This window comes from Dioscorea cayenensis, chromosome 15 (genome assembly GCF_009730915.1).
Source record: "Dioscorea cayenensis subsp. rotundata cultivar TDr96_F1 chromosome 15, TDr96_F1_v2_PseudoChromosome.rev07_lg8_w22 25.fasta, whole genome shotgun sequence".
Classification (NCBI taxonomy): Eukaryota; Viridiplantae; Streptophyta; class Magnoliopsida; order Dioscoreales; family Dioscoreaceae; genus Dioscorea; species Dioscorea cayenensis.
Window position 1 is genome coordinate 10,029,175 of NC_052485.1, and position 15,417 is coordinate 10,044,591.

General features: G+C 31.6%; 1 long non-coding RNA gene across 2 annotated transcripts; it reads left to right on the forward strand.

Moving 5' to 3' along the window:
* The first annotated feature begins 9,141 nt into the window (after positions 1-9,141).
* Positions 9,142-12,360, forward strand: LOC120276882. Of its 2 annotated transcripts, XR_005541378.1 has the most exons (5): positions 9,142-9,304; positions 9,408-9,494; positions 9,720-9,774; positions 10,676-10,896; positions 10,978-12,360. It is a non-coding gene; the product is annotated as an uncharacterized LOC120276882 (long non-coding RNA). The 2 variants fall into 2 exon arrangements; XR_005541379.1 differs by lacking the exon at positions 9,720-9,774.
* The last annotated feature ends 3,057 nt before the right edge of the window (positions 12,361-15,417 follow it).

Genomic DNA, 15,417 nt, shown 5'->3' on the forward strand with positions numbered 1-15,417 from the left:
AGTGATCTGACTGCTTATTAATGTGCTTCACAGCATCTTTTAAGGTTAACTGAAGTTGTAGATTTTTTTAAGATAAATTAGTGTCCTTTCCTTTTTTGAGTGGAATTGGGTGAAACATATTGATGAATTGTAACTGATTTCTGTCTCCAACTGACTGACAATGTAAGTATGGCTAGTATATCCCATGCATTGACTAGATTGGGTGGCGTTGTAATTATTTCAACCACAACAGCCATTGGTCTGCAGTCACTGAGTAACTATTTGATCAATTGAGGAGACACCCCACGTCTTGCTCTGACACCACCCGCAATCTGCATACGTTGACCGCTACCACTATCAAAATCACCACAATCACTAGATATAAATCTTAGCATTTAGCAAGGAGCATAGAGGAAGAGTTAGCTAATGTAAGTATATTTTTCTTGTTAAGAGGTACTAGTGCATAGGAGTGATTAATTTCTTTTATATTTAATTGATGCAAGGAGACTGACTTTGTCCAATGGCGGTTCCTTCCACTGGAGTAGCATCAACCATTTCCTCAAAGATTTCTAAGTTCCAATCATTTGTTATAATATTTTTTTCCTAGAGTATTCTCCAATGCTTGAAGGCCAAGTGACAACATTGAGGGAGACTGACAGCATCAACCATTTCCTCAAAGATTTCCAAGTTCCAATCATTTTATATAATGTTTTTTTCCTAGAGTATTCTCCAATACTTGAAGGCCAAGTGCATTGACTTTCAAACTTGATTAATTTCTTTGACATTTAATTGGTGCAGGGAGATTGATTTTTTCCAACTGGCGGTTCCTCCCACTGGAGCAGCATCAACCATTTCCTCAAAGATTTCCAAGTTCCAATCATTTCTTATAATGTTTCTTTCCTAGAGTATTCTCCAATGTTTGAAGGCTAAGTGACAACATTGACTTTCAAGCTTTTTTCCATGAATATATTATTTTCCATTCTAGTCACAAGGGGCACATCAATCTAGGACCCATATTCAAGTTATTTAGTTGCTTATGGGTAGGGATGCGCCCATGAAATACACTCCACACAAAGGTTTTTACCCGAGGAGCCATTAGGAGTCTCATAATAGGGGCATTGATTAATGAAATTATAGATGACATTAGAGACTTTAGAGGTGTTAGCATATGGGAACCATACCCAATAATTCCTATCAACAGAAGTAAACCAAAATTTGGAGAGCCTACTCTAGTCCATATCACCTCCCAGGAAGACTGACAGATTGCCTAGATTCATAGTATTATTATTTAAGAAGTCAACAACATTTAGTCCCTCAATAGGTAGATCCATATTGATATAGGTTGGCTTATAGGCTAAAGGAGGTTCAAAAACCCAAAGATCATGCATAAAATCTGTAAGAGTAAAATTGCACACATTGATCCAAAGATTAGGCTTAAAGAGGTCGACACATTTCCACAACATTTTAAAAAATTAGGAAGCCTTTTTCAGATCAGTTTGGACCCAAATATTAAAACCACCATGCTTAAGATGCACTATTGGGTCCACAATTTATCCTCCCCGTTGATTAAAGCAAAGACATTCTTCGCTATCAAGGTTGTCTTAACATGTCTCAAATTACGAACACCCAATCCCCCCTCAAAGTTAGAAATGTAGTAACAAACCATCTTATCCAGTAGATGCCACTTCCATTGCTACCCTTGGCCCATAAGAATTTCCTATCTAGTGAACAAATATGATCCAAGATAGTATTAGTAATTGAACAACATGATAAAGTATAAGAAGGGATGGAAAAGAGAGAGAAGTATTAACAAGGATTGCTTTACCAATAGTTCCAAGGAGAGAGGAAGACACTAAATATTTAAAGGGGAAAGAACCCAAATCCATACCTAGGTGGTCTTTAATGGAGGCTTTGATTTTGCGATTACACCAACTTGGAAGATGGATTATGGATTTGATCAAGTTAGCTCTCTAGCTAGTAAGCCTATTATAAATATCCAAACACAATCTACAATTCTTCGATTTCGAACAAGAAGCCTTAGTAACAATGACTAAGTCATCCGCAAACATGAGATGGTTGAAGTTAGTCTTTAGCCTTTCATCAAAGCCCTAGACCAACTTTAATCTCAAAGCACAATTAAGAATTGAAGATAGATTTTGGGATACTAACAGGTTAAGATAAGGGAAAATAGGATTGTCTTGTTGGACTCTCCTATGGCTCCAAAACCAATTTGTAGGTTGCTCGTTGATAAGGAAAAATAAGCTAACAAAAGTTAAATAAGGGCTAATCCAAGATATTGAAATCTCAGGAAATCGCATGGTCCTAAGGTTAGCAAAAGTAGCATTCCACTCTAAGACATTATAGTCCTTTTCCATATCAACCATAATTAGAAGCCTAGGGGGATTATGGGTTTATAATTCTAACGAGTGGACAATTTCATGGACTGCTATAATGTTATCAAAGGTAGATTTGCTAGTGAGAAAAACATTCTGTTCAGTACCAATAAGTTTATACATCACACTCTTCAATCTATCAGTTAAGATTTTAGACACAATTTTGTAGCATACATTACAAAGAGATATAGGTCTAAAGTTCGTTACTCGATTAGCACAATCTTTCTTAGGGATTAGCACAATATAGGTTCTACCCCAATACTTGGGCATGGAGGCGATTTAGAAAAAATACTGAATAACATCAAGAAAAGGATCTTTCGCAATGTTCCAATAAGAAAAATAGAATTCTACGTTAAGCCCATCAGGCCCTGGACTCTTGCCCTTCGGCATGGATTTTAAAAGTTGAGTAGATCTCAGTAAGAGTAATAGGTCTAACAAGAAACTTACCATCTTCATCATTCAAAGTATTTAGATAATCATGATAATCATGTTAAGCATGCTTGACATCAGAAATAGATAGATTTTTGGAAGAGTCCCAGAGCTTGGTATAGAAGGCAAATGAAGTAATTATCTATACTAGCAAGATCAGTAACATAACAACTATAATCATCTAGAATTGCAGAGATTATATTATTTTGGTTTCTAACACTGGCATGGTTATAAAAAAAAGTTTGTATTGAAATCACCATACCTGACCCACATTAGCCTAGCCCTTTGGGCCCAATAGATAGTATTTTGCTTCAAAAGTGCTGAATGTTGATTATTCAAGGATATGAGAGCAAGACTATTAGCATCACAAGAGTTAGTAGAGACCTTAAATACCTCAAGGAGGTTTATATCAGCTTCTATGTTTCTGATATCCACCTCCAATGAGGACATCCCAGAGGTTCTCCACTTAATAAGCTGATCCTCAATACGAGAAATGAGATGTGATAAGTCATGCTTGGGGGTGGACTTAGAGTTAAAATTCCAAGCTCTAGAAATCGAATTATGACATCAAGGATAATCAAACCAATAGTTCTCAAATCTAAAAACTTTGCTCTTCCAATGAACAAAATACTTGGCAAATAGAAAGATAGGAGCATGGTCGGAGCTAATTCTAGGCAGATGCTTATTCAAATAAGATTCAAAATTAGAGATCCAGGCATTGTTATTGATATACCAGTCGAGGTGAGTCCAGCACCTGGCCATGCCCCTCTGACCATTGCACCAAGTGAAGTTGGTACTTGATATGGAGTATTATCACTGAGTTAATTCTAGTGATAATACTAAATCAATTTTTAATTCAAATTAAATAAAATGATATGGAGTTAGAATCCTATATTAATTTAAATAACTATTTTAGATAATGATTTATTTAAATTTTAAAATTGATTTAATCCTTTCAGAAAAAAGATTGGAAAGAATTATATATAGATCAACATCATTGTCTTAAATTAATTTTTTAAAGACCAAAAGATAGAGAGCGCATTGTCTTGGTTTCCTCCCGATGTCAATGGTAGAAAGATCTTAATTTCACAGTTTTTGTCTACTAACTATTCTTGGAGGTAAGTGTGCTTGTTTTCCATAACTATAGTGAAGTTACTCATGATCTTTGTCAAGCTTTGCAATGGAAGTCTTAAGATATTATAAATGCCATTCATCTTGTCTCTTCAACAAAAATATTAATTCAAAGATTAAGAGAAGATTGATGGGATCTTTTGTTCGAAAAAGTTAAGTCTTTTTCTTAGAAGCATGGAATAGATGTTCTTGACATGGGTGCTTCCTATACTTCAGGTCGAGGTCGATCTCGCCTTCAAAAGGATCCAATTACAATGGAACATCATTTTCATGTTGATATATTTTATGCAACAATTGATTCTCAATTGTAAGAACTGAATGAAAAGTTTAAAGAAGATATGGTAGAATTGCTTGTGCTCTGTTCTGCTCTAGATCCTCTAGATGACTACAAATCATTCAATATTAATAATATATGTAAGCTTGTAGAGAAATTTTATCCTGAAGACTTTTCAGAACAAGAGAAATTGCATTTGAGATATCAATTAGAACATTTTGAGCTCGATATTCGTCGGCACTTAGCTTTGTAGATTTTGTCATCAATCTCTGAATTATGCCAAGGATTGATGAAGACAAGAAAGTCAAACATTTACACTCTTATTGATAAATTAGTTCGACTCGTGTTGACTTTTCCTATTCCTACAGCTATTACTGAGTGTACATTTTCTGCTATGAAAATTGTAAAAATAAAACTTCAAAATAAAATGAATGATGATTATTTGGGGAGTTATTTGATTACATACATTGAAAAGGAAATTGCGCAAACGTTTAATGATGATTCAATTATAGATGATTTTTGTGACATGAAAGAAAGAAGGTTACAATTTAAAATTCCCAACTTATTCAAACAGGTGAGTGGTGTCTATACATTTTTTTTTATTTATTGTAGTTCATGCAAACTTATATATATATATATATATATATATAATTGTCATTTAATTTAGTTTTCTTTTTTCTGATCAGATGGTAGAAGCCTAAAAGATCGTGTTATTATTTGGAGTTCAATATATTGGTATTACAAGTTGGAAGCATTATGCAATTATCAAAGTTAAAATCTTAAACTTTAATTTTATTTGTACTTGAAATCATAAATATATAGTAGCATATATTTGTATTTGTGAACTAGGATTGACAAATGGTGTTGTGTAAATAAATACTTGCTATTAGCTCTGTTATGTTTCTTTTGATCGCATTATCCGGATTAAGTACAAAATTTCCTTTAATGTGAGGTACAGATTGCAATCATAATCATTGGTCTATTCTTTGTGGAGAAAATTTGAATTTTGAGACTACCATATCAAGCTTGTGAACCATATTTGCGGTATTGGATAATGACTATAGAAGTTCGCCCTCCAAGTTTAATTTTTGGATCTACCACTGTTGACAGTCACATGAGCTGAAAGAGTTAATAAAGACCTTTTAAGGCTTCTCTTGAAGCTTATTGTGATGTCCAATGCATGGTGACTGCTTTTCGGCTTCTCTATTGCCTCTTGATAGTCACACGAGCTAAAAGAGTTCATGAAGATATGATGAAGAAAACAAAAACTCCCTGTGAGATATAATGCATGGGATCTCCCAATAAGAGTCTCCCACTGCTTATTGATGCTCACAGAAGAGTCTCAACACTCATCAAAATCAAGAGAAATCAAGTTTGTGATTCGTAACCATAGGAATACAACTTGAAATTCACAAGAAATTTTAAAAGTAAATAAATTGAAGTTATCAAGTTCAAGTTAGTGACTTGATCATATAAGAGGTCATGATCTGATGATGCGCAAGTCAAGGTTCCAAGGCATAAGAGAGTTAAAACTTAAAAAAAAAAAAAAAACTCGAATGAATTGCCAAATGGACTCTAGAGTCTCAAAGACATCAAGAGTTAGAAACTTAAATGAGTTTCACAAGTCAAAAAATTTTTGAAGACTTCACCAGCTTGAAACATTAAAGCCTTCAAATATCAAAATAAAGAAGATCAAGTTGCACAAACATAGTGTGATCACACTTTGAGTCACAAATAATGCTCAATATGCAAACTAAAAAATTCGAAGATGATTGAAGTCAACAAAAATCAAGAGAAACATTCAACCATGCTTTTCGGCTAAAAAAAGTCAGAAGAAACAGAAATATTGGGATACCTATTCACACAATTGAATAGGCTCAAATCAAGTGAAGATAAGAGAGAATTAAGAAAATATGGTTATGAGAACTAGAATTCCTAATTTATGTATTTTCAAGCAAATCCATGTACTCATGTTCTTTTAAAGTCAATAAATTGATTTTATGTTTGCCCATTCTTTGTTTACATTTTCTCTTAATCGGAGGTTCCCATGGCATCATTTAGGGTAATTAACATTAGGGGCTTGCCCTTAATGAAAGTCATGAGCTCTCAATCACTTGAAATTTTTTAATAATTAAAATTTTAATTTTTGATCCACTAATTTTTGGCTAGTTGATTTTATTAAAGGCCAGACAAAAATAAATGACCAGTAGAAGTATATATTCATGCAACTTTCAAAATTGTTATACTACACTTGAATGCAACTTTTAGAGTTTATAACTTCATTTTGGATTTTGTTTTTCTTGTGATTTTGTTCATAATAAGCTTTAATTTGGTTTGTTCACCGATTTCTGTGATGCATTATAATCTATACATACTATGAAAGTAGATGTATAAAGTGCTCTAGGAGTGATTCAAGGAATATTTTTAATATTTTTATTATATTAAATATGGTATTAATAAAAAATTTTAATTGGATAATAGCCATTGATGTCATCATGGGCATTAATTGGTTTATATTAAATATTTAATATGATGTTCTAATGAAAATGGATGGTAATATAATTGGAGAGGGTTTAAAAGAAGATTTTTATTTATTTATTTATTTATTTTCATATATTTAAAGTGACATAGATTTCATCATGACCATTAAATTCCTTTTATATTAAATCCTTCGTATTTTTTTAAAAAGTTTTTGGTTTAAAAATATTTATTTGGTATTACATTAAATATTAAAAATGCAAAAAAAATATAGGAGACTAATAGATAATATTATTATATTAAATAAGATCTTCTAATGAAAACAAATGATAATATGATTGGAGAGGGTTTCAAGGAAGATTTTTAAACTCTTTTTTAAAAATTTTCCCCATTGCATTATGAACATATAAGATTTAATGGAATTAATTTATCATGGGCATTAAGTCAGTTTTATATTAAACATTTAATAAGACGTACTCATGGAAACAGATGGCCTTTGTAAATTTAAAATCTTTGCTAAATTTATTTGGGATTATTGGTTTAGAAAAAGAATAAACAACATTTATTTGGTATGACATAAAATTAAAAAATAAAAAAATATTGTGTTATTAATTAAAAAAATTATAATTAAATGAATAAAAAATTAACGACATTTATTTGGTATTACATTAAATTACAACATAAGCTTTATTTTTAAAATTACCAATAATTTCAAATTTATTAAATGATATAGATTGGATTTATGAGAAAATGAATAGACAATTGTAGAAGAAGATGAAAAATCTAAAATAAATTTTAAATTTTTTATTATATTTAACTTATATATATTACTTATGATATTAATAATTAAAAAACTTTCATTACACTTATTTATTTATGCAATAATTGTCTATAAAACCTTTGAAATTGAAAGTATACAATAGTTTTCATTGTATGAGTTGTTTAATTATATTATTTTAATATGCTCCCAAGTGTTTGAATGAATAAATTTAAATTTTTATTACATTTAAGTTTTTATTTATATTAGTCATGATATTAATAATAATAAAATTTTTAATTTCACTTATTTATTTATACAATAAATGCCTATAAAACATTTGAAATAGAAAGTATTCAACCGTTTCCATTGAGTTATTTAATTATATTATTTTTATAATTTGCTCCCAGAGTGTTTAAAAAAATAAATTTAATTTTTATTTATATTACTTATGGCATTAATAATTGAAAAAAATAATTGTACTTATTTATTTATGTAAGACTCCGATGCGAAGCCAGGGAGAATGCCTAGTGGTTTTTAAATTGAATGCTATTGATGAAAAAATTTATGTTGGACTCTACAATTCTATACAATTTAAGCACTCACTCATTCCAAATAATTAGATAAAATAATAAATATCATTACATGAGTGATTTTCACAATTCTAAACCACTGAATTAAAAGCTTATGGTACTTGTTAACCTAAAATCCTCTTTGAATTAATGAAATAAAAAAAAAACTAGATATTCATAGTTCACCATGAACAAAAAATAATTACTATGAAATCCACTTTCTATGTGGCCCCTACCCCACCATAGCCCAAACCCACTCATGCTAATAGATTTATAAAAATTATATATTTAATTTCAAAATTTTCCGGGGTTTATAGGTAAACATGCAAAAGATTTAACTATGGTAAATTTTTAATAGGATTACATTATTAAATCTAGGGACCAAATGTGAATCAAAATGATTACTCAACTTCAATTTTATTTCAACAAGGATTATCTGATAAATTTTAACTTATTTTTGATAGTGTGACATTAAAAATTCTTTGTCAACAATTGAGATAAAATTATCTGTATGTTATATATATGATGACAAATTTTTTTTGACATATATATCATAAAAACTAAGTCAGAATATCTCATATGATCACTTGGTGTGTAACAAAATTGAAGTTGATTCAAATTAGAGTTTTGAATGCCAAAATAAAAAAAAACTGCCTTATTAAAAAATTTACCCATTTTTTTAATATATTATATATAAAAAATTACCCTATGATTTAAATTGGAAACTAATAAAAGTTTCGGGTAAATTTTTTACTAGGTCATTAAATTTTGATTCATTTTTACTTTGATCATCGAGCTTCAATTTGTATCAATTTAATCACTCAACTTTAATTTAATTTCATCGGGCGATAAATCAAGGATTTCAACCTCTAATTAATTATGTAGTTGTCTAAAAATCTAAGTTAGTCCTCCCCATGACACATTATTAAATCTATTGGAGGTGTCCATGTCATCGAAAAAGAGACACATCATTCATTTGAGGACCGAAATCCCTTAATTTATTACAAATATAATCAAATTAAAACTGAGTAATCAAATTGATACAAATTGAAGTTGAATGATCAAAATAAAAATGAGCAAAAATTTAGTGACATAATACAAAAATTTACCCTAAAGCTCATTTCTTTCCATCCAACTACTGCGATTTCTGAATGAGATAACCCTCGTCGGCGAGCTGACGAGCCGCGACACCATAAATGATGGAACCCGGTGCCGGCGAGAGGCAACGATCCCGGCAGATGTCGAGATGTTGCAGCACTTGCTCGGTGACATCGGCTCCAAGGTCGATGAGGTGAGTTCATTTGTTCTTTCTTTCTCTTCTTCTTGGTGTCTCTATTGCTTTCTTGAATTAATGGAATCATGTAATGTGTTTGTGCTTTGGCGTTGATGGATAGGAGAGTGGATGAGGTGGAGAGAAGGGGCAAGGGTAGGAAGGTGGGTAAGGTATTAAAGTTCAGGATGATGCGGAGTTGAGCTTCCATGTATGAACACTTATTTACCTGCCACTTAATAGCTATTCTACAAAAATATTTTTTTATATACATGCTTACTAATGGACAAGTGATGCGCTTAAGACGCAGATGATTGTGTAAGTTAATAAAAAAGGAGAATTGAAAGAATGCATGGTTGGTAACAACAAAAGTTCTTTTAAAAAACAAGCATGAACATCTAACTGATAATAATATGGGAAATTGATTTTTCTGTAGGTACTACTCTATCCTCACTCTGTTGCAGTCCTCTTAGTTTGCTTTAAAATCTAAGGTCAGAACTATTTCTTGCTAATGACCTTTTAGCATATAATAATGCAATTTTATCAAATTTCAACATTCATATCTCATACTGTATTTTTACTTCAAATTTGAAATTTTTATTACCAGGCAGGTTGTAAACAATCCATACCTGACCATCTAAATGTAGTTTGAGCTTTAGCTTGGCTTGAGTTTTATTTAATGCAGCTTGTGCTCAAGAAAAATTATTTTCAAGCCAAAATCGGCCAATTTATCTTGACTAATCAACACACGAAATAAATCCAAGTTTCTAATTTGTATTCCCCTTTCCCTGGTCTAGTTTGTGAATGCCACTTGCCTTTATTCATTATTTAATTATTATTTTCTGTATGTATTTTTGTGTCTATGTTCAGGTTAAAAACCTATGCGGCACTGGCTCCTTTTAATTGTTTACCTGGAACAATTTTTCTGCAAACTAATTCATGCTCAACTTGAACATAGAAAAAAATTGTTTGGTGAGAATCGTGAGATGATATAGTAGAAAGTGACAATTGCCTTTTGTTTACTTATATGTCAAACACTTTGCAACGCTTAACTGTAATCCCGACTTCAAATTTCTTTATGGCAACAATGATGATTTCAAAGATAAATTTGCTATGTATATCTTGTGGGGCTACGTTCTTATCGATAAAATGTTTCTGTTTTGCACACTAAAATGCTCAGGTAATACTAGTTTCAAGAAAACCTTACGCCCTGCTGTATTTTTAATAGATCATTTCATTTCAAATTGTAATATTGGTTAACTTATACTGCTGTTTAAAATTTATAACCTCCATTCCACGAGCATTGTTTTGAATTGATTTATTGCAATAATTGTCTTCTCATTACGGTTGATGAAGTTTATTGTTTGTTTCCTTTTTCTTCTATCATCTTAGATAATTAACCTATGGATTTCAACATCATCAAGAATTGGATGGAACCAAAGAATGGCACTGGATACAAAATAGTTTGAGAAGTATATGCAAGATGTCGATTATTCTTCACAAATGCTATAGCCTATTATGGCAAGAAAAATGAATATCATATAATATCTGAGACTTTGCTGCACAAATTTTAAGGGAAGTGGCTCCAGTTATTGCTAATGGTCCTTGAAGAGGTAAAAGTGGCTTGTTGCTCTATTGGTCTATGTTCATGCATTTAGTCATTCATCAATCACCAACATTCTTTACTTTAATAGGAAAGAAAACAAGAGGAGTCATAACAAGAGCTGCTAAAGTAAATAGGCAGATTGCTCAAGGGACTGCTATCATGAAAATAGCAAAGGATACAAGTGATGAGGTACGTTGATCCTATATACCTGCAAAACACTAGATCCAAATCTTTTTTATGCATGGAAAGCAAAATCAATGGTGTGCTTAAGTGATAGGTGCATATGATTTTATTTTTCTCCTGTTGAGACTGAAGGAATGTTAAATTTGACACCTAGTTTGAGATTGAGCTAGAAAAGAATAAGAAAATAATAAATTCAGGCTCAGCCTTGTGCTCTTCTCCTGCAAAGGAACTAAAAGGAATGGGCAAGAGAGAAACATGTTAGCATTATGGATGAATCGCATGTCATACTGTGGATGTATTTTTATTTAGCAATGCATACCAATACACCCCAGGAAGCATCTAGAATTAAAGAGAAGCATAATCAAGACATTGTTCTAGTATTTGTTTTCTATTTCCTAAAACCATGAATGCTTAGAAAATTGCCTCGTCCTGTTCACTATGATTTTGGTTTTATTTGATAGTAAAACCATGAATGCTATGAGTTCTGAAAGAATAAGGCTGGAAGAGGAATTTCGAAAGTGTTAGATTTGTGCTTTAGGGATTATATTGATGTATTATGATGCTATATGAATAATATTTATGATATTATCGTAAATGATGGAAGTTTGCTGGAATCAATGGAGGTGGCCATTTTGTAAAAGAATAACCTGATTTTAAAAGATAATGGTATGTATTAATGTTTAAGAAGTAGAAGATCCAGTTAGCTTAAACATAGGAGCCCTGTTTATCTTGCTTCAGTTTTCACATCCCACCTTGTGTGGCTTTTGCAAAGTCAAAATCCTCTCATTTATGACACTCCCCAAGGATAAAAAGGACAATACCGCTGCATTAAGGAAGTGAGTTTTGTATTATGTATGAAATGAGGTGCTCAATCGCATATTTTATAAATTCATTCAAAATTTCATTCTAATTCTTGATGCTTGCTTATCTATTGCCCCCTTTCTTCTTTTATAGACTTCTTTCATTTTTTTTTTTTTGGTCTAAACTAATGCCTTTTTCTCCTTTGTTTAATGGATCATTAGGGAGGGGATGATTCTGGAATTTTTATTTGTTGTTACCTTTGAACTATTTTTTTTTCTTATGCTTCTCATAAACTTGAATTTCACTTATCATGGAAGTGCCACTAAATGAATCCTGAGTCCTGATATATACATCTGAATCCTGTCCAGTTCTTTTTTACCCTTGCCAAGCTTGTTTGGAGGGTAAGTAAATTGGAAGACTCTCAATCTTTGTTGTAAGATGCAATTGGAAGTGTCTTTCTCTGGACAAAAAGGTGGTTGTGAATACATTCATGACTAAGTAGAATACCATGTCTCTATGGCCTATATGATGCTTCTCTGTTCTGTTTTATTTATTTGTTTATTTAATTTATTTTTTCACTAAACCTCATCTATTAGCATATGTTTGAACCTAAGTTAGGGGGTGTTCATTTTGGGGAAGTGGGGGGAGTAGACTTCCCCCTCATTTGTGATTTTTTTTTTGTCTTCTTTGAAGTGGCTTTTGAACTAAATCCATTTCGGTAATTTTTTTACTAAACACTTTCCCCACTTCCTCACTTCAGACTGACGTGGGTTTTGAACTAAATCTACTTTAGTAATATTTTTTTACTGAAGTGGGTAGAAGTGAGCCAATCTATAAAACTCACTTTCTCCTACTTTCAAAGTCCTTTTGAACTCATAGAACTCCACCCAACATCCGAACTCTCTGGTCTAATTTCCACTTTCTGACAAATGAATAGTAGGAGTATTGTAAGTGATATCACTTCCCTTACATCAAGGAAGTGGTATTTCCCCCATTTCCCCACTTTCACACTTTAGACCATTTCTCCGGAAATGAACACCCCTTTAGTGTTTGGGTTAATTGAGAAACTCAATATGGGCGTGAAGTCTTGATATCAACTTTTAGACAACATAAGTAGGCTTGGACAATGGACATTGAGGTGTCAATCAGTTGATGTATCGGACACGTGCAGTGAGCATCTCAATTGGGAAAAAAAATCTGCCAATTATTATCTTATAAATGTGGTTTTGAATCCCATGGTTCATTTCATTTCATCTCATTTCATTTTTTTTTTACTTCCTTTTGTTTCTAAATAGGTGGAAATTTAATTTCGATATGATTTATAAAATCAGGAAAATTTAAAAATCAGCAAGGATAAAAATATTTAGAAATAGAATGAAAAGATACAGGAATATATTGAACAAGATAAGGAAGAAGTTATATTTAAAAAGATAAGAGAAAGATGGTGTTGAGTAAAAGAAAGTAGAAGAGATAAAATAGATTCTAGAACATCTGTTGGAGTGATTGGTATTAGTATCATAAGATCAAAAAAATAAGTTGCTTTGCTTCTTGTTTGAATTTAATTTCTTCAAGGGAACTTGTATCTTTATAAAGAAAATTAGTATACATGTATGGTAGCAAGGAAGTTAACCGCCAGAGGATCATTGGTAAGGATGACAATAAGGGCTGAATGTTAAGAGATCAAAATTTGATAATCAGGGTCTGAATACATGAGTTCAAGATAATTTAAGAAATGGTATCACAAGAAACATCCATGTAAGGTTCAAGAGTTAAATGATGGTGCCATGAACTATGACATGCAATAATGCCTAAACAAAGCCAGGAAGTATAAATATAAACCCAAGTCTACGTGGTTGAGAATCTGGATGCCACTTAAATTTAATATATATTCATACGACTTTCGCTCATAAGCAGGCTACTATGTCAAACTTGACTCAAATATGTCTCCACAAATCAGAAAATAGTGTACAACAAATTAGATAGTAACATGGTTGTTGAACTTACCGTGTTCGCTTTGTCGTGCTAAGTTTTGTCATGATAGGATTTTTAAAATTAAATGGCCTATTGGCTCTCTTTCATACATAAATTTTTTTTTCTTTCCAAGCCATACCCATGTCAAATCCAAGGGGTAGTGAATTTCTCATATTCTGGTGAACACAATTCTTTAACATAGTTTAAATTACACAATAATTAGCAACCACATTTATGTTCCTGCCATCAACAAAAGATCACAAACAAATATGCCAATGAACCACAAAATTATGGAGTTTTAAAAAGAAAAGAAAAGATAAGATAATTTAAAAAAAAAGAATATTAAGATTGAAAATCTAAAGGAATAATTAAAATGGAGTTCGGAAAAGAAAGGAGATAAATAAAATCAAAACCCTATTTCTAAAATCATATAATGCACATGTAATCCAAATGTGTATATCATAGCGAATGCATCCTAACTTGCATAACCTTATTAAACCATGTGGATTTTTCACACTGACAAAGAAGAAGCTCGTGTTAATATCACCGAGTTAAGGCACAATTCTTCAAGATATATGAAACAAATACAACAATATCATACATGGGAATAAGCCAAAAAAAATTGAAACTGAAAAAACATAATCAACTATACTACATATTTTTCAATCACAAATGACACTACTTTGATATATAAGAAAACTGTATAGACAAAAAATCCATTGAAGGGGAACAGGGGAAGGCTCACTGACACAAGTTTGAATTGGCCATTCATCCCTGTTCTCCACTAACTGCATATTCCAAATTAATTATGGTATTACAAAAAGATGGTGTTCTTGCTCTCTTTAAAAAACAGAAAAAAAAAACATAAAATGGATATGACATTCAAAAGGCTCCAGAAATAACTTTTTCGTGAAAGAGATGGAGAAAGGAAAGAGAAGAATAAAGGGATTGAAAATCGCAAATGTACCAACATAACAAGAATCAGAAGCATATGACAGACAAATTCAAAACTATAGAGAGGTAGAAAAAGTAGCTACTACACTAGTTCCAAGAGATGCAAGGGTAAGATCATTTGCATTCCTAAACACAGACCGCCATAAATATGAATTTTCATAATTGATGTTCCAATATATACTTGTCAATAGCACTAATTTAACCACTTTGAAAGTTTCATAATGTTTTTGTCTATAATTCTGACAATGCTAATCAGCCAATCCAATTAGGGTTGGTAATTTGGATAAGAGATGTATAGGCCAATAAACAATGATAAATTATATATTACATGTCAGGGAAACATTATAAAAAATATGCCATAACAAGTAAAAAAAAACATGAAGTGGAAATGCACCTCTTCCTTTCCATGTTACCCCACCTTAATACTTTCAAAATTTATGCCACCTTACTGCAGATAATTCCATTTGAATTGTTGATCTTGCATCAGAGCTATTCATGAAGCAATTATGACAATTGGTTTTAGTATTTTCCATTTTTTGAATAGTGGCTCATTCGAAGTTTTAAATTATCAACCTTAAAATGTAATGGGTAAGTATAAAGTGGCTATTGCTTTTGTTCT